This window comes from Durio zibethinus, chromosome 9, assembly GCF_047325235.1.
Source record: "Durio zibethinus cultivar Kanyao isolate XHJ-2024 chromosome 9, ASM4732523v1, whole genome shotgun sequence".
Taxonomy (NCBI): domain Eukaryota; kingdom Viridiplantae; phylum Streptophyta; class Magnoliopsida; order Malvales; family Malvaceae; genus Durio; species Durio zibethinus.
In genome coordinates, this window is record NC_143170.1 from 3,754,293 (window position 1) to 3,776,370 (window position 22,078).

Genomic DNA, 22,078 nt, shown 5'->3' on the forward strand with positions numbered 1-22,078 from the left:
AGTAATATCATCTATTATGGTAAAAAATAAAATAAAAAAAATAAGTTGCATTTATTGTGCTCTAAAAAAAAAAAAAGAGTATTAATTATTGTGAAAATTGAACATTTGAACCTCACCCATTAAAGTGATCCCAACTTGAATTTGGAGGCCATTAGACATGGGGTGCTAATCGATCGATTCGATTGATTTTGAATTAAATTATTTAAAATTAAATTTATTATATTATATTATATTATTAATTGAATTGAATTTATTAATTTTAAAAATTAATTGATCAAATTTAATTCAATCAATTTGATTAATTTTTTTAATTAATCGAATAATAAATATATTTAAATTATTATTTTTTATATTTTAAATAAATTAAATAAAATTATTCAATAAAATATTTAAATATCAATTTATTATATTAAAAACTCTAATAATTTATGAAATAAAATGATACAATTTATTATTTTATTTTATATTTGAATTTTATTATATTTCAATTAATTTAATTTTTAAATAAAATAAATAAATTATTTTAAATTATTTTTATTAATCAATTAAAATTAATTAATCTCATTAAATAAATTCCATCAATTAATTTAATTAAAATCAAATTATAAACAATCCGAATCACTTTTTCAGTACAGTCCATCTCAGGGGTGGGAGACGTTCCGGACTAATTTGCTTTCGACTATTTCCAGGAACACTGTGATGACGGTAAATAGGATTGACTATTAATTGGTTATAATGGATTTAATCTATCTTTAACCTGTTAAAATTAATTAAAATATATTGATTGTTTGTTTTATTCTGTTTTAATATCGATTGATTTTCAATTTTCAAAATTAATAATTGAATAAATTAAACTAAATGACTCAATTAATTTATTTTTTATATAATATAAATACAACATAATTTATATAATATTTTAAAATTATTATAATATAATATATCATTTATTCTATATAAAATAATATAGATATAAAATAACTTTTATGTAATAAAAAATTATATAATTTTTTAAATTGTTAAAACCAAACAAATAGCTCGATTTAAATCAATTTTAATTATTTTAATTAATTAATTTAATTTGATTCAATTCGATCAATCAATTTAAATAAAACCAATTCACTTTTTTAATTTTTAAAATTGAATTGACTAAATGAATAATCTAATCAAATGTTCTCCTTTACAAGTTACAATAAACAAGTTTATAAGTATTTTCCTGTAAATTTAACAATTAACATATTCATGTCTAGGGGTGTAAACGAACCGAGCCAAGTCGAGCCGAATAGTGAGAAGTTCGAGCTCGAGCTCGAGCTCGACTCACAACTCGGGACTCGATACTCGACTCGAGCTCGATCGAGTTTTATTTTTCAAGCTCGAGCTCGATTCGTGATCGAATTCGAGCTACTCGAGCTCGCTCGATTAATATGTAAAAATAAGCTCGATTCGTATACTCGACAATAGTTCGATTATTCATGCTCGAATTCGAACTCAAACTCAAACTCAGACTCGAAATATTTTATTAATTAAAATAATAAAAATATATTTAAATATAAAAGCTCGATTAGGCTCGCGAGCTACTCGAGTCAGATATAAGAATACTCGAATTCGGCTCGATCGATAAGTCGAGCTACTCGAGCTCGACTCGACAATAATCGAACCGAATTCGAATTTTTTTTGAATCGAACCTGAGTAGCTTGCGAGTACTAATATATCATTTACACCCCATTCGTGTCCTATAAAATATTAAAATTTATGTATTTTTATTATATGTTACACAAAATTTACAATTATAATTCAAGTCAATATGAAAATATAAAATACATTTTTTAAATTTTGTTAAGCCTTATATAATTATTTCAAAAATTTTAAATTATGTTTCTTTTATATTTTTTTAAAAACTATTTTTAGGGTTAATTTCAAAAATATACCTTATGATTAAGGTCGAAATAAAAGTGCCACTTGAAGTTTAAAACGTTACACTTAACCACCTTATGCCACTAGTCTGTTATCACCTATTGAACGGTATTAGAAAGATAGTTAGAGGTAGTCTTTATTTCTTGTTCCTTCTACAATCATTGTTTATTCCTTCCATTTTCTTTTCTCTTATCATCTTCTTTATCTTCCACGCTAGTCAAAGGTATCTCCATTTCTTGTTCATTTTTTTCTCTTCCCACCACATTACTTTAAGAAAAAAAAGACTCATCCATGCATGGATTCTCAACAATTTACAGAAAGTGAAAAATTGAATTGTGCCAAATTATATTATTATGATGTAGAATCACCATTAAGAACTTCTGGAATAAATGGTAACTGCGAGAAAAAATTTTATAGATGTGAAAAATTTAAGGTAAGATTTTGTTAATTGTTGTATAGTTTTTAGGGTAGAAAATTGTTTAATCTTTGGGTTTTTACATTTCATGGAGTACAAAAATGTGAATTTTTTCGATGGTTGATAAGATATCATACGAAAGTTGTAGGAAATAGATACTAAAATTAAAAAAAAATTGATAAAAATGACAGATGAGCTTTCAAGATCAATTGCAAGGAAACAAGAATTAGTTGAAGGATTGAGAATGTGCTAAGCAAGAGAGTTGCATTTACGACAACAATTATTAGAATTACAAAACTTGAAGTTGAAATAGAATAAAGAACTTGTTCAAGCTCAAAATAAGAAGCAGAGAATTTGGAATGAACTAGTCGAATCTCATGCAAGAGAGTTAGAATTGAAGCATAAGCTAATTTAGATTCGACGTAAGAAAAGAGTAACTGCTTTAGTTTATGACAGTGTTATGGTGTTATTGATTTTGATTTTGATTTTGTTTTATTCTTTAGGTAGAAGAAACTTAAGACTTAATTTTTTTAAGTTGATGAATTGATGTCAATGGGTTATTCTAAATTTGTTGTGAGTAAGATGTAGGGCATGGCTTAGTTGTATATAAGATTGTAATGTTTATAGGGTGTAGTGTGTAACAGTACCAAGTATTTGATGAAATGTCAATGTGAACTTGTTATTTAACAATGGAATAAAAGTTTGTTTTTTGGTAAATGTACTATGTAATGGCTTTTGTTACTAAATTTTTTATCCTGTAAATTGGAGTTATACTAGTTTTAACCAAGTAAGTAAGTTTTTAAACTGGTTCAAGAAAATAAGACCTACAGAAAGCTAGCATTCTCATTACAAAAAATAACCTTTACACAATTTCAGAATTGTATAAATAGATGACCACATCCATTTATACAATTATAATCTAAAATACAGCCTATAGAAAGCTAGCATTCCTATTATAAAAAACAACATTGTAAACAAAGGCCACTTTTTTATTACAGAAAATAGCCTTTACACAATGTCAAAATTGTAAAAAGATTACATCCATTTATACAATTATAATCCAAAATACAGCTTGTAAAAAACAAGTATTCTTATTACAAAAAATAAAGGTCATTCTATTGAAGAAAATAAAGCCTTCTGTTAGTACCATATTCCTATTGAACAAAAAACATGCCATCATCATTCTTATTGAACAAAAACAAGCCACCAATTTATAAGACCAGTACAAAATGCACAATAAAAGGTCTATACATCACAAAAACCTATACATCAAAATAAAATGCTTATACATCACATCAATTTGTAACACAAACAAGTCAAATAGCATAAATTTAATGCATCATCTTATAATAGCATATATAAGCTTTTTTTACATTGCACCAAAATATTTTTGCTATTGGTTGCTTGACTGCCAACTACTGGGTTACTGGTTATTTGGTTGTTAACATTTGAATTGCTAGATGCTTGAGAATTAGCAGCTTGACCACCAAAATATCTTAGGATACTACTCTTACCCTTCCTCTAATTAGAGCAACTTTGGCCCTAACATAACATTTTCTTTTGCCAACATTTTCAACATGTCCTCTTCATGAGCCAATATTTCTAGCATCACATTTTCCTCTGCCAACATTTTTAGCATATCTTTGTCTAATATTTTCAGCAAATTGACAACCAATACCAAATGCTTTTTATCTTAAATTTTTATCAGTATCCATTTCTCTAATAGTACTTGACTATAACTTAATTATAATAGTAGCATCAGTGACAGGTCTTTTTTTGGATTTGCCTCTAGTTATAGGTGTATTTATTCTTAAGGAAGATGCAGCATTTTTTCTTTGATCAACCTGTAAAATACACCTCATTTATGTTAAATTCAATATATAAAAATCAATTTAAATTAAATAAACAAATTACCTGATGATTGGTAGGCTAAGGAGAAACTTTTTTTAATCCCTTCAACCTCATATTTCTTTACCATAGAGTCTCTCCAACCACTAATGTCTTATAACATCTAACATTATGTCCAACCTGACTATAATTACCACATCTAATTGGCTTATTCTTTCATGACATTTTGTAATGATTTTATGGTTCATCAAGCGCTTTCTTTGTTAACTTTCTTAGTCTGTCTGGTGGTCTATATATGATTGAAGGGATAAAAGTAAGGTTACTACCTTTAGTCTACTCATGTTGTCTTGAAATAGGATTAATAATGACATCATATATAGCTATGTATGTCTCCTTAGAATAGCAAGAATGGACATAGGATTCTGATTTTTCCCTATTACGTAAATAATAGAAACAACATGTTTACAAGAGATTCTAATCAAATCCCAAATCTTACAAGTACAACTTTGTTTAGCCAAATTCATAACATGAGACGTTGTACCATATTTAACATCATATATAGACCCATTAACAAGAACAAAAAAGTAAGTAAAAGAGTGTTTTTTAATCTACTCAAACTTGTATTGAATATCTGGATATAAAAAAACCATTGTAAAATTCCATATCAACCCTTTTAGAATGGAACATTTTCATCAATCTTTTTCTTATCCATTCTAACATGCTAAAGATAGGCAAATCCTTAACTTTCAATATATAATCAATGAAAGATTCACTAAGATTATTCATCATTAAATCAGTTTTCATTCTAGAGCTAAAATGAGATCTTGTCTAAGTTTTTGGATTTAATCTACTTACCCAAGTATGTGCTGCCCCTATTCTGTCAAGCTCTTTTAGCACCAACATTAATTCACTAAGATTATTCATCATTAAATCAGTCTTCATTCTAGAGCTAAAATGAGATCTTGTCCAAGTTTTTGGATTTAATCTACTTACCTAAGTATGTGCTGCCCCTATTTTGTCAAGCTCTTTTAGCACCAACATTACTTTTTTTCATTCTTTCACTGACCCAACACTTACTGCCTTTTAAAGAGTTTTTTTTTATACACTTCTTCCTTAAAATGAAATTTGTATACAAATGCTTCAAATAGAACCTATGCTTAACTTGAGGGTACATTTCTTCAAATATTTAGTCTAAACTTTAAAAAAAAAAAAACAAATTAATATACTCTAATCCTAGTTCAGTGAAACTTCCAAGTTCTTAATAGAGCAAATTCAAGAACCAAGATCAAGTTTTTTTATTTTCTTATTCAACAACTGTATGACAAAGAGAAAAATTATTGTTATTCCCATATCTAGCAACAACACTTAGTAACTATCCTTCAAAATGACCTTTTAAGTGACAACCATCTAATATTATAAACCTTCTACATCCAGTCATGAATCTTTTTTTTTTGTGCATCGAATATGATGAATATCCTTTCAAACTTAGGCATAAAGGATCTAGGAACACCAGTGGTTACATGAAAATATTGACTTTTCATTTTAATAAATGCAAAGCTGCTAGGATTGGTCTTTCGGATCATATCAAAATAATCAAACAACTTTGAATACTGTAGCTTGTTATCCCATTTTATCATTTTTTTTTTTATCTTTTCTCCTAGTTTTATAGACTTGAGAGAAACTGACTTTAATCTTTAATTCTCTGAAAATCTTTGTCATTGTCTTTGCAGTTTTCCAATTCGAGTTATCCTTCAAATCATTAAAAAACTTCTCAGCTAAATAAGGTGGAGTAATAAGGTGAATTTTAAACTCTTTTAAGCAATTATGCTTTGGTTGAAAAGTCTTTATTTGAAAAACATAATCTTCTCTCAACCTAGATGCATATATTTTTCATCTTCAGTCCTTGATGGAAATAGCACTAATTTTATCTCCATCATTCCTTCTAAACATATAGTCATAACCTCTATGAGCACAGTATTCCTTTAATGCCTTTCTATAAATAGTGCCATTAATAAACGTCAATCTAACCTTTAACTACGGACTCTTCATATCAACATTTTTATTGAACATTGTGTAATTGTCTACTTCTTCATCAGATCCATGAATACTATGTAGATCACTATCATCAATCATTACATCTTTCTCTAAAACAATGTTTTTAGTTAACTTCTCTAGTGTAGGTTGTGTAGTACTAGGCTTTTTTATTTTCTTAAGACCACTAACTTCATTTTCCTCAAATATATCATTAGCCTCTACTTCTTCATCAAAGCAGCTAGGATCACTACTAGAATATCCATCATTATCATATTCACTGCTAGCATAACAGTCGCTATCATCCTCATCACTGGCTTCATCATTTTTTTTTTCATCATTTTTAGCCTTATTTGTACCATTATCTTCTGACAAATTAGCAATGCCATCATCAACCTCATTTACATCATTGTTTTTTTCTTCATTACAAATACCATTATCAATATCATTAGCACCAATGTTTTCTGCCAAATTAGTAGTATCATTTTCACCATTGCTTTTTGCCAAATTAGTAGTATCATTTCCACCATTATTTTTTGTGGTATTATCTTCAACTATAAATTCTTGAGTAGACCTCCTTATTTGTGCCTTTTTTTCATTCCTAGATGGAGTACATAGATATATAACAAAAAAAAAAAGAGGCTCACCTGTTACAACATATATTGAAATAGTTTTTTTCTTTTGATGACACAGAATCATATGTTCAACATGTATATCTAAACGAGTATATTTCAACTCTTTATCAAGTGATAGCCCATGAATACAATAAAACATGTCACTAGTACTCTCATACCCCTATTTTAACAAACTAAGCTTGCAATTGAAAAAATTACAACCTATCTAAAGGATAATCATTTACCATTCTACATCACCTCTTACCTAAACTTCATTAGGAATATGCAAAAACAACCCACCATGATAAAATTTAATAGTTTTACTAGCATTCCACATCTGTAGTAGGATAAAATTTTGATTTTTTAATGAAATTACGATTGATTTTGATATGAAGTTAAGTATAACAAATTGATTCTGATATGAAGTTAATAACATTTTAAATTTTCAAAAACCCTCAATTGATTATGATATGAAGTTTAGTATAAAAAATTCTCAAATATTTTGAATAAAACTTACTAACCTTAATATTAACCTAAAACCAATTGCGTTGAAATTAAAGTTGTACATACCTTATTTGATTGTGTGAATCCAACGAAACACTTCCAAATCGTGCCTAAATTTCACTTCCTCCAAACTTAAAATCAATTTCACCTTCAAACCTAAATTTTGATCTTAATCACTGGCTCAAACACATTTTTTTGTCGATAATCGATTGATTTTGAAAATGGATTGTTGAATGAAAAATTTTTTCTTTAAAGATCAGATTGATTGAAGATAATTTTATTCAACTTTTTATTAACTATTCAACTGTTTCTATTTCTTGTTTGTGACTTGTATTATATTTATGATAATTTAGTTATTTTGCTTCTAATAGTATTAAGTAAATGATAACATAATAGTTACACAAAATAATTAAGCGTCAGAATTTAAATTTTTAGAGATACTTTTATGTTAACTTTAATGACAGGATATATTTATAAAACTTACTCTTATTTTTACATAATATATTATATCATATTTTAAATTATTAAATCTATTATCCAATGATTTGAAAGATCTGTGGAAGGAGAAATCTAAGGTCGGTGGAAATAATTATTATGTTCCTGTACAGAATCCAATCCAAATAAGCTGGAACTATGCTACGTAAACGTGTCCGTTGTAGACTCGAAAACAGTGAGCGGCGCCGGTTACGGGTGGTGGAAAGGACGATGGCTCAGTGGGGCCCATCCAGTTCCAGCCGATCATTTACTGTTTCGATTTTCTAGACAGTACCCGTACGGTTCGTTAAGGGCTTAAATCATCACCAGTCACCACAAACCTAAGCCACTCGTTAAAAAACAAATGAAGAACAACCAGTCAACAAGGAGGAAACTTTAAATTTTTAATTGGACTTCATTTTTAAAAGCTTTTTTAAAGTTAATTATGTTATTATTTAAGATTTATTTTTAAACATTTTAGGTGAGTTATTATTTTTAAACACTATTTTTTATTTTTAAAACAATATTATAAATATAACATATATAGAAGGTAAAATTTATTCTCTTAATATTGCTTAAAAGTTTTTCATAATTAAGTCTAATAATAAAACCACTCCCAAACTTAAATGATGCACCCAACATAATAATAAAAAAAATCGTTTAATATATTTAGAATCCAGGATATATGAAGGAATTTAAACAAAAGAAATGACAACCAAAAAAGGGTGCCCTCCCCCTTACTCTTTCTCTGTCTTATTGTTTTGTGTTTCATAAACGTTATGATCATCAAATAACAATTGTCTAGGTCTATGAGCTTTTGTCTTAATATATGAGATCAAATGGAAAATGGAAGCCTCAAATGAATCCAAAACAATGATGGGATTTCTCTTAATTTTGTTGGCTCAAAGCCAAATGCAAATCTAGGGGATGATGATGCTCATTTGACTTGTGCCTTCACTTGCATTAAGAAAATCTTTCGTAGTTTGAGGTCGACCCAATAAAACAACAAAAACACACGTAATAAAAAATGGTAATTTATATTATTAATTCATGTAGTGTTTTTGGACCAAGACCTTCCCAAGCATTTTGTCGAATTTGATGTACTTGTTTGCATGTTTTTACGTCAGTTGGTTCCATTAGGGCTAAGCAGCTGCTTGCAAAGTGGGGCAGTGCCCGATGAAGCTACAGTTTTTTCTGCTTTGTTTTGTTCTTCTTTCTAACTTGAACTATTGTTCACATAAGCATACAAACACTTAAGAAGTTTCAAGTCTTTGAATAAGTTTTTTTTATACTTATGATTTGAACTTCACGATTTTTAATCCGAAACTTTCAAATTGAAAATTCAAATTTCCAAAACGAGATCAATGATATAAAAAAATATACTTTACTCATCAATTGGATCGATCTTTTACACAGTAATTAAGAGCAGTTCATATACATATATAGTTTGCGTCTTGTATGAAAGAATGCCAAAGAAAGACCAAAAGAATGTTGAAGTTTCTCCACAATTTCAAAACCTTTATCTATCCGGATTATTAATTTGAAGAAGTGGCTCAAAAGGCTGTGGTTGGAAGCTACTAAATCTGGGACGTGAACCATGTTCGAAAACGTTAATATTTGGAATATTAGACAAAGCTTTTGTGGTTGCTATTATTAACCAAATTTAAACAGCCGATTGGGTTTTTTTTTCTTAAGTTCATAATCTATTTTTAACTTTCTTATTTTATATGATTGAAGAGAACATTACATATCTAAATTCTTTTAAATTCATAATCTCAAAAGCCAATTTGTTAAATTAAGCTGTAAGCATTGAATATTATTTATGATTAATCATTATTTTTTATATATTTAAAATTATATAATGGTGTGCGCTGGTTCAAGTTCAGTCATTCTTTATTAACATATACATCATACATATACCATATACATCTGTCAAAGCACTAACTGTTGAGAGATAATCCAAAGTTGACAATGGAAACAAGACGGCAAATGATTGGATAATTGTCTGCTTTTCGCTTTTATTAATTTACAAAATAATATAGTCAAAAATACTAAAATTGAGAAAGCATTATGTAGCTATGACAGTGAGAACCCACCAAGCAACCATTCAATGACACCGAATTTCCAAAAGCGAAAAGAGCATGGAGAAAAGCCTGGACTTTTGCCTACATTACCCAACAACTCCAAACCTGCCAAAAGAAGTTACCAGCGTTTAATTACTAGCATAACTAATTTTTATTGGAAAAAATTATGTAATAAATTATTGATGAAATTAAAAAATAAATATAGTACTACTAGTATTTACGAGCAAGGTAAAATTTGTTGGATGAAATTTACAAAAGCTTGGGGGGTTAAACAATGCTTAATTTGGCTACTGTGTTGATTCCACGACTCCTCGAACGACGTTCAAAACAATGAAGCCGCTTGGTTTTTGTTTCTTCCTCTGATTTGCTTAATTTGTCCATCCTTCCTTTGCACAAATGACAGAGTAACTCGCCAATTGCCATCATCTTTTGTTTTACTTAATCCTAATTTTATTATCATTTTCGCAGCTCTAATCAATTAGAATTGGCAATGCCGATTGTCAGGGATTCAATTGAGCAAACGCAATCTTGTTGGTTTTTTTTTTTTAAAGTGTCACAGATAAAACTTTGATTTATGAAATTAATATTTAATATTTTATCAATAAATTACATAATTATTAATCAAAATAATTAATTTTTGATAATTCAATTCTATCGTCTAAGTTTTATTATCTTAATTACTTTGTCTATATTGCATAACAAAAACATTTTTTTTTTATTTCACCCATCTAAATATCTAATTACCCCCGTGATACTAGCATTAAAATCCAAGGGTGGCTTTTCCTAAAAGGAAATAGCATGTCAGAATTTACGTTTACACTTTATCAATAATAAAAGCAACCTAAATATCATTTAGAAATTAAAAAAAAAAAATTAAACACGTGATATATTTTTCAACCAATGAATTTAAAAACTTTCACCAAACTTTTACAAGAAATTTACCTCAACATAAAGAAAGAGAATTCGTATTACGTCATCGGCAAAAATAAACAATAATTACTTTTTTTTAGTGAAAGAAAAAAAAAAAAAGGGCAGTGGTAATTTATGTGGTTGCAAACAAAATGATATAGCTTATCTGCGCCCACTTCAGAATGAATAGAATTCGAGATTTAATTTAATTAGAATATATAATTATTTTTAAAATATAATATTTTATAAATTTAAATTTTATATTTTAATACTTATAAATTATAATATTTTTTATTTTAAAAAAATCCCCAAAATACAAGGACTCGCTTAAATGCAAGGTAGTGAATGGTAAAAGTAAAGGTATTTGGGTACGACAAATAAAGACACATGACTTTTACGTATTAATTGCAAGCACCAAAGCTTTTAATTGCCATCCTATAATGATAGATAAAAAAAAAAAAAATTAGATGAGTAAATATAAGCAATTCTTTCTCCTACCAGATGCATTATATTTACAGCTTAAGTTGTTGTAAAATAAAAATAAAAAATTTAAACTTAAACAAAAAAACCTCTTTTATAATTGATAATAATATGATTTATTATTAAAATATCAAATTTTTAATTTTAATAATTGTGATTTAATTTTTAATAAATTTAAATATTAAAAAATTCGATTATAATCAAAATACAAAGCTGACCACTTCTCATAAACAAAGGTCAATCTTTAACTATTTTGAAGCACGAAGATATTTAAAATTGGGCACTAAATTTGTGCAAAGATCATCAATAAGACATCAAAGTTACCAGAAGGGATAGCCCAAATTGTCAGCTTCAATTTGGGAAAGTAATCAAAATAACTGCCCCGACAAACTGTACAAGGCAGTAAATTCCAGATCTTTAAATTTCTCTTAACAAGTTAAAACCAATTTGATCAACAGGTGACCTAATTAAAATTGGGTACGTTCAATCGTTGAAACAAAAGCAACATTTTTATGATTCGTTGACATTGTGATTACCTCACCCCGTCCCATCTAACGGCTAATATTTACTGCTGGAAAAACGGTTGTTGAGGCCAATCAAAACTCGTAACTAGTTGGAGAGAGACTAATAATTAGAAGCCACGTGTCAAATTTGTTGGGCCTGAATCCATGCTAAAGAAACATTGCAACAGCTCCACAGTATACACTCAGCTCACTGACATTAAATTTTAAAAATCATAAAACAAAAGAAAAAAAATAGCTCCAACTTCAAGGTTGCCTGCCAGGTTAATCATAGCTGTAAAATAATAAAAAGTTAAGGTAAAATGGTAAAATTCCCAGCTATGTAATCTATAATCTCTAATTATCTGGTAAATAAATTGTATATAAACGAGTTTTGTTATATTTATAAATTATTTATTTAGTTAATAAATTTTCAAATATTATTTTATAATAATTTATTAAATTTATTATTCATTAAATTTTTTATTTGTTTATATACTAAAATATAAGCAAAATAAAAATAAAGTCTTTTATTTAGTTCATGATTTATTTATTTATTTAATAAATTTTAAAATATTATTTAACGTCATTTGTTAATTTTAATAAATAAATATATAAATAAAAATTAAATCTATTTACGGGGAAACGGTTTTTCCATTTACATCTCTCACATCTATAAATGACGTAAATGCTTACGAATGGTAAAAAAAAAAATTGAGTAACGGTAGATTAATTAGTTAACAAGGGAGGCAATTACTGGAGTCATTAACGACCAGCTGTTAATATTGTTTTAGTCAAAGAGGGGACCGACCTGAGTGTCCGGTGGCACGTGACATGAATCCCTCATTGCGAGAAGAAATCTTTTGGCCGAGTCAGCATTCCCGGTTCACCCTCCCCCCTGGATCTTTCCGTTTTCTGGGGACAACTTACCACATGTCGAAATCTCAAATGCCCATCTTATGGGGCGACTCGTAAACTATCTCTCCGTCGCCGGAATCTCAGAGTCGCCGATATAACCCAACCTCCCACCCTTCAGTAAAAATCTTTCTTTTTTGGTTTTTGTTTTTTATAATTAAAAGAAAAAAGAAAACAAAAAAACCAAAAAACAAATTTGGCACGTAAACCGGGTGAACCAATTACGGCTGGTTTTGGGATCCTATAAAATGGCTCTACTTTCGGTATGCACTTCAAAACTCTGCTTCATTTTCTCTGTCTCTCTTACTCTCTGATTTATCAAAAGAGCTCCTCTTTACTCTCCTTTATTTTCATTTTTCTTGTTTCCTCTTGAACAGTTTCCTTTCTTTTGTTTTCTGGAGAAATTATCATCAGAAAGCAACTTGGTTCTTAGCTTCTTTCAAGACTTAGATTTGAAAGTTACCCGAAATAGAAAGCCTGTGCTCTGTTAAGTGAGTGAGAAAAGCACTATCTGGTGGTTTTTTTTTTTGGGACATATATTCTCTAACCCTTTTCCGGTAAAGCTATTAGCTTGCTGTATTTCCTCTTTTTCTTTTTCCTCTGTAACTTTTGCCTACAAAAATTTCTTCCTTTTTTCTTTGCTCCCCTCTCTCAACTACTGGTTCTTACCATCTAGGCGCTTTACCTACTGCTTGCTTAAGCACACTTTTTTTTTTTTGGGACAAACTTTCCTGAAAATTTCTCGTCGTTTGATAAACTTTTGAGTAAGCTTTTGAACCGATTAACGGTGGATTTCTCTTCATTTCAAGCTTCTCTTTAACGTGTTCTTTCTTCAGCTTTCTTTTTTAACCCTTTATTCTCCTCGTGTCTAGGCTCAAAGGAATCTCTTCTTTTCCCCTCTTACTTTCACTCTCGCTCTCAATGAGAAGTGAAAGAATCTGAAAAACAATATAACCCGAAACGAAGGAAAAAAAAAAGATTGAAAAAATGGATCATTGCCCTGTTCCTTCAATCAAATACACAGAACACCACAATCAAACCAAGCTTCTTTCACCACTGTTAAATGTCAGACTCGAAAATCAGCCAGAAATGAAGCCTCGAATTGTTCGGATTTCAGTTACTGATGCTGACGCCACTGATTCCTCCAGCGACGACGAAGAAGAACAAGTAACCCGACTTCGTTCGCGAAACAGAGTCAAGAAATTCGTCAACGAGATAACAATCGAGTCATCATGTCCCACCCAAAGCGAGGCTGTTTGGAGAAGTAAATCGTCGTCGTCAAAGAGTTCCCGAAAGAGGCCGGCGGCAGTTGTTGAAGCAAAAGTCAAAGCGTCGGTGAAATTACCGGCTGGGAAGAAGTTCAGAGGAGTAAGGCAACGGCCTTGGGGAAAATGGGCGGCTGAGATCAGAGACCCTCTAAGACGTGTACGGCTATGGTTAGGTACCTATGATACCGCCGAAGAAGCTGCAATGGTATACGACAACGCCGCTATTCAGTTGCGTGGACCCGACGCGCTCACAAACTTTGCGACTCCCCAGCAAAAATCGATTCAAGACAAAAACTGCCAAAAACCATTATCCAGCTCAGATTACAACTCCGGCGAAGAATCTCACAACACAAACCTTTGCTCACCGACTTCCGTTCTCCGCTGCCCTTCTCTTTCGACCGACGAAGTCGACTCGCAAAGTGTTAAAGAATCGCGAGAAATCGGGAGCGAACCTCGAGATGTTCTTGACGACCCTTGCTGCATATCGAGAGAAAACTTCTCAGATTTCTCCGACTATTCCTCTTTGTTTCCAAGTGACATATTTAGTTCCGTGCCGAATTTATTCGACAACAATACGAGTTTACACGAAGGCTTTTTTAAAGATGATTTTGGGAATGGATTTTTGAGTTCGGGTGGTGATTTCGAGTTTGGATTTGGCGGCTTCTCGAGCTGGCAACATGTCGATGATCATTTCCAAGACATCGGGGACTTGTTCGGGTCTGATCCTCTCGTAGCCATTTGAGATAGTGTTTCTTTGTTTTTCCCTTGTAATGCCGGTTTCACGGCAAGTTTTGTTCCGGCGGGAACTGAAAATATCGGCTGTGTTTTTGTTTTTGTTTTTTTTTTTTCTATTCCAGTTTTATTTTTGTTACAATTTTATTTATTTATAAATGTTATTATTAATTACTAAAAGTAAGAATGTTAAACATCTCCGTCACAGTAACGGTGACGGACGAGTTTGGCTACGTGTTCTATGCTCTGTCGTTTATGTTTTTCTTTGCTCTTGTTGTTTTTGGGAAGTCACGTGTTCTTGCACGTTAGAAGAACATTTCAAAAGTTTCGATAATAATAAAATAATATTTAAAAGAATTAATATCATAAATAAATTTTAAAATATAATAAAAAATATTTTAATATTTAAATTTTAAAAAATTTTAATATAATATTACATTAAATTATTCATTATATTTAAAAATCATTTTGTAACATTAATCTATTTTAAAGTTTAGATTATTAGTAACTGTTGTGCACACGTGCTGTCACACGGATCCATGCACCATTGTCCCTTCAATCTTTTTTACCTAAAATAACCTTTCACCCCATCATTTAATTGGGCAGCTATTCTTTATTTGAATCTGTTAAAACAAGAATTTATTTCCCTTTAATGAAACTTCTACTTTCAGCCATCTAGGAAAAGAAGAAGGATCTTGTTACCAAAAAGTTTTACAGAAGAATCGAGTTAGCAGCTCTGTGTACCACTAGCTAGACGATTGAAAGAACGGATAGAACTTAAATTCTATCAAAGGACAACTTAAACACTAGATTTTATTTTTTTATTTTTTTTATTTTTATGATAAAGTTCAATGCATCAAAATAAAATATTTATTTATTATAATAAAAAAATATTTGATATACTATCAATATATTTTTTTAATTTTATAAATGAAATTATTATGATGATACATGTTTTAAATTTTTAATTAATTTTGTTTTTATTTTTTAAAATATATCTTAAGAGACATGTGTTACCCTATTAATCTTATTTATAAAATTAAAAATTATACTGACAATGTATTTGAAAATTTTTTTTATTATAATCCTTCTAATTAAAAAATAAATTTAAAACTATTGATAGTAAAATCATATATATATATATATATATAAAAGAGAGTAAAAGAGAGATTAACCTACATAGTGTAAAACTAAAAATATTTTATATTTTTTTAATTATTGATTTTAATATATCTAAAGAATGAAATTAAACAATTTTTTTATTTTTTTACTTATCTCTCTAATTTTTTAAATTTATTAAAATTGATAATTAAAAAATATGTAAAATATATATTAATTTTACTCTATGTAAATTGATCCTTCCTTATTACATATTCTACATTGCCTTGCTACTACTTTGTTGGTCCTTTTAAGTTGTAGTAATTAAAAAATAAACAAACAGCTTATCAACAATAAATGAGTTTGAAAAAGGAAGATAAATAATCATAAATGTAAAGAAGAAAAACATATAAACATGTTGTAGGCAATTTTAAGGCGAAATTAAAATTGGTCGAGATGTGGGTGAGAGTTTAATTTCGCTTAATTGAAGTCAATAGTTATGTTGACATCGTCATGTACTTCTTGATACCTCCTTCGAACATTCGAACAAGACTTGCACAAAAAATAAAATGAGAGAGAGATTTATTTTTTTATTTGAAATTAAAATTATGAAATTTAAAAAATCAAGCTCATATATAAATAGAGAATAAGAGTAGGAACCTCCGTTAATATGTTAATCAAAGTCGAATTATCGCATTATAAATTTAGAATTAACTTAGAATCATACTTAATAAATATTATACTACTAATTTTGATGTATAATAATATGATACCGTAATAATTATTTATTAATTAACATTAATTAATATAATATGATATATAATAATTTTGTTAGTCCACTAATTGAAATAATTACAACATATACTAATTAATTTTCTTGGAGTTTTATAACAAAAGGATTCATCTTTATTCTTCAATACTTCTATCTATCCTTTGGTTGATAATTCTCTCTGCAAATGCACCATCGATCGTACAAGGCATGTTAATGCAAATATAATCATCACAAAGAAAAAATGCCTTCTAATTTCGGAAACAAAAGGACAAGAGATATATTAGAATCTTAATTTTGTGTAAAACCCCAATATGTTTATGTTTTCTTTGAGGGGGAATGAAGTAAAAAGCCATTATTCTTAAAATATAATAAAAAAGTTTTATATATTGTTCTTACAATCCTACAAAATTTACAAACTATGTTCATAATAATATAAATTGTAAGAGTTTGTCTAAATAAAATGGTTTTCAAATCTACAGTTAATATTGTTCTTACACATAATAAGCCTACTTTAATCATAATTAGCCTACACAAGTAAGTGGTTTCCATTCAAATAATATTGACATAATTATTATAGTATTTAAAATTATTTATTATTAAAATGTTAAAATTATTATATATTTTAATAAATTATTTAAATATTAATTTATTACTAATATTAAACAGTTAAAATAAAACTATTCATTATTATTTATATTAATATTTTAAATTATTTAAAATAGGATTACTCCTCTTGCAATATTATTTTTATTAATATAATAATATTTTTAACAATATTATTAAAATATTAACAATATTTATACCATTAAAATAGTTATATTTTAGATTTAAATTATTTACTATTAAATCACAACAAAAGTATTATTTATTTATATTTATTATTAAAATAGTAATACAAATAAAATATGAAAATAATATATTTGAATTAAAAATAATAAGAAATTATTAAAATATTCATATTATTAAAATAATTATAGTATTATATTAAACAATATTAATTATTAAAATAATAAAATATCATTTACTATACAAATATTTATTATTTATTATTAAAATATTAAAATAATAATATTTATTATTGAAATATTAAAAATATCTATATTTAATAATATACAAATACACACATTTAAAATTAACATATTAGAAGGCTTTTAATATTAATATTAATATTTTAAATTTTTTATTTTTTATTAAAATTAAATAAATTATTTTTTATTAATATAATATTATTTCAGATCATATCAAATTAAGTATGAATTTAAAAAAGTCACATTATTTTAAGGTCTGGCTTTAGTAGAATTATGCTCTTAAGCTTGATAAGTGATCTTATCCATAGACAACTTTTTTTTTTTTTTAAGAAAATGGCATCATTTTTCGTTGATCAACAAATTATTTTCCATTGATTGATAAATTTTCTACCAAACAAATATTAAAAATGTAAAAATCATTTTCTAAAAATATTTTTAATGAGAAACAAACCAAGCCTTATGTTTAGTACAATGGAAAACTAGTTAAAAGAAAAGAAAATAAGTGAGAAAATATAGATATTTGAGTAGAGTTTTAAAACTGCAATGTTTTTATTTATTTATTTTACATTTTGGGGTGGGAGTTTTGAATATAGTTTTTTTAGTTAACTAAAGTATATAATCATTGAATCAAATGCTAAAAAAAATATTTTTTTTAATTTAAGAAAAAAGAATTATCTTCATTTATCTTATTACTAATAAAAGTACATAAAATAAAGTAATTTTTTATTTACTTTAAATTTTCAATTTTTTTACCATTCTTTTGAAATCTTGATGCAAAATCTTTATCAAACCAATCATCTATTTATAAATGTTTTGGTTTTTCATGCCGGTTAAAATTATAATTAGCTAGCTGTTAAAGAGAGTTATCCTACATTTAATGAATTTTTAATTTTTTGTAATCTTATATTCAAGTTAGATCCATTCACTTATTGTCAATTAATTTTAAGTTTGATACTTAACACTAACTAGTTAATCAGTAATCATCAGCAAAAAGTAGAATCAAAGAATTGGAAAATTCCAAATTAAAGAACACCTATTTTGATATTTGAGAAACAAACATTACATAAATTTACAACATCACTTATCCAAGTGATGGAAAAACTGAAATTTCGAAGTGGCTGTAATTTTTTTTCCTGTTCTAAAAGGAAAGGAGAATACAAAAATGGGGCAAAATCATGGATGGAATGTGGCAAAGTACAATGGGATTTAAAGAGTAGAAGGCAGTTATGGTAGTTTCAAAGGGATAACCGATCTGTTTAAGCTGACATAGATATTGCCCCCTGTATTGCAAGAAAAGTAACCTTTTTCAAGTCATCTCTGGTTTCGGAATAAATGAACTTTAACAAGATGAACATATCATGAAACTTCATTTTCATCTCCTTCTCTAAAATTTGATCACTCGAGACATGAATCTGGCCGAAAGTAAGTTATGGAGAGGTGGCTTTACACGCTAGAAAGAAAGGTTGGCAATTATTATGTTTTTGAGACGACAGTTTGGTTTGGAAATGCATAGAATCTTGAGAAGGTGAAAGAGGGCTGGTACCTGACAGGTGTGGCGGCCCCTAGGGCTTTTCAGTTTCTGGGTCCCTTTCTCCTTGTGTTTGTTGGTGAAATTTTAGCAAATCAAAGTTCACCATTTTGGGGTGTAATTAACATGTGATTATGGGACTTTAACTTTGAAAGTTGCATACAAACATTCGATTCAATAGTTTGACAAAAAAAAAAAAAGTGGAAGTTGTGGATGTGATTTTGAGTCATATTAGTTCTAACAGGAAAAAAGGTTTGGGAAGAGTTTCATTGCTATTAGTGTAATCTGAATGATAACATCCACTATTTCTATTTGTAATCCAAACAAAAACATAAGTACAAATTTCACGAGGAAAATTTAGAAATGAAACAGTTTTCGGTGGTTTGATGAAATTTATCAAATTGTGGTCCCAAAATGTTGGCATATATGAACTGAGAACTTCCTCTCCTCGAATCATTGCAGCACTAGATAAAATTTCCCCTGGCTAACACAATCCCCCAAGGCTAAATCCAAAGAGTATATTAGCTAATCCATAGTCCTCATCCAAAGAGCTGAAAAAATTATTAAATAAAAGTTATCATCATTCTAAAATAGTTACACTACTCTGCCTCATACCTGACTACCACCAGGCCCAACTTCCCTAACATGACAAACATACTCTTAAATCCTGTAATGTCTTTTTCTTTGTTTTGTGACCCTTGTTTGTGTAAATTTTTCTGGGTTTTCTAGCCCTATTTCTCTAACAATGTCCAAACTTCGAACCAGTGTTTGATAAATTTCAAGCAAGCAGTTGGGTTTCTGTAAAAGGGAGGGAAGAGATGCCATTGTCTGGTAGATTTTGGCCAGAGGGGTGGTAGATTCTCAGGCTTTTATAATCAAAGTGATAAAATTTTTTCTCACTGGTAGGAACTATTAGGGGAGAGCCCTACAGGCTACAACTGTGATTTTTCAGCTTCTTTAGATCCCGAATTGATGAATAAAGATAGTAGACTCCAAAGTCTGGGTCATTTTCTTCTGGGTATTTAATTTTTTTGGGGCCCTCGCGATCACACACATTGCATGATCATTTATTCAACATACCAAAACTCCCTTACCACTTTGTTCCCTAATGAAGGAGAAAGAAAAAAAAAACCTTTTACTTGATCATATCACTTGTCATGTCATTTCTTACTTGAATTCCGAAAACGACTAAAGATAAACATTCATATTTGATTATTTGTTGATGGTTTGAGTTAGTTTTGATTTAGAATTGGAAAGAAAGAGAATAAACAAAACTTACACAACCAGTAAAGTGTCACAAATTTGCACCAGCAAAGGGTCAAAGCAGATGCTTGGACTTGTTGCAGATGTGGTTTTCCTTATCTTCTTCTTATTATTATTTTTTTACAAAATATCATAATTAATAAAAGAGAAAAAAAAAAGGGGGGGAAAGAGAATAAAACCCACAATTTCTCTTTATCTTTTTTACTTTCTCGAGAAAAAAAAAAAAGGAAAAGAAAAGAAAAGAAAAGGTTCCATTTTGACTAGTTTTGTCTCTTGGAAGGAGCATTGGTCTTTGAAGAAATAAGAGGTCGGGGGCAGGCAGCCACACAAAGAAAGGTGTGCGGTTTGTCCTGGTGTTGCGGGCTGAGGGGCGAAGCGAATGGCGTGGTGGCACAAACTACCAAAACTTTGGAGATTCATTCAAATAAAAGCTACAAAGGAAACAATCCAGAAGATCTTCTTTGCTATTCTCCAGGTCCAGGTCCTATTATGAAATTCAATCATGGCCGTACACGTAATGTCAGGCTAACGGTCTTCCATCTCCTCGTTCATTGCAAGTCCTGCAGCTAGGCGTCCCTCCGAACCTCCCCTGGTCCCAACCTTCGATCCAGCTCGGCCATCACTGTTTTTATTTTCTGTCTGAATGTACGGCTGTGATACGCCGGTGGTCCCACTTATCCTTCAAATCTCATCAGCCAGAGATTTGGACCCTCCATTTTGGATAACTCTGGCTCACATTCATTGGGAGATCCACATAAGCATGCTCGTCCATCAATCCAGTGGGCTTCTTCATATTTCTGTGCCCCCCTGTAAGGAAAATGACCCAAAAAACTTAATACCTGTTTACTATTACTATATAGTATTTATTTTGCTTATGTTTTGAGATTCCTCAAGCCTTAATGCCTGTGCTGGTGAAAAGCATTGATAACTTATACCAGAACTGATAATTTTTTGTACCATTTAAAAATATACAGGATTTGCAGGAAGGAAGATGAGTGGCTTCAATTCATAAGAACTTGATAATTGATGTAAATAATACATTTATTATTATTATTATTATCATGGGTTTGAAATTATTTTACCACATATTTTGAATTTTTTTTTCTTGTGAACATTTTTCATGTTTGGATTCAGAACCTGAAGGAAGTAATAAACCATTAGACAGCTAAAATTTGCCTTGATTCCCTAATCCAGTTGAATGGTGATAATCAGGAATGGGCCAGGTTGGACATTGACATCTTCCACGATAAAATTGAGTACCAACGGACAATCATTTGAAAAGAAAATTTAAAAATAATAATAACAAAAAAAAAAAAAAAGGGAATGAAAAGAAAGAGAGACAAAGAGTTGAGTTGGGGATGTTTGGTAGGTGAGGTGGTCACATGAAAAATGTATGGGATATTTGCACCTTAAATTCCGATGTTTCCTTTTCTCCATCCTCAATTAGGCTGTTCCTGGCTTTGCAAAAGATAAATAAGCCAAAATGGTGAGAGGTCCATATGGCAAGTGCAAGTGGAAAAGAAAAGAACATAATCTCCAACTCATGCGTTGCCTGTGGAAAAGCAGGCAGGTAGGGCCGAGGGGTCCGAAGGGGAGGTCTGTCTATTTCACATACCGACACCACAGTGATATGAGACGAAATCCTCAGACATTCTAAGATAAAAAAAATCTTGTGGTCAATGGTAGAAGCAAAGTGTACGTAGA

At 29.2% G+C, this 22,078-nt stretch overlaps 1 pseudogene; it reads left to right on the forward strand.

Moving 5' to 3' along the window:
- Positions 1–13,641: 13,641 nt before the first annotated feature.
- Positions 13,642–14,904, forward strand: LOC111315706 (ethylene-responsive transcription factor CRF2 pseudogene; annotated as a pseudogene).
- Positions 14,905–22,078: the final 7,174 nt, after the last annotated feature.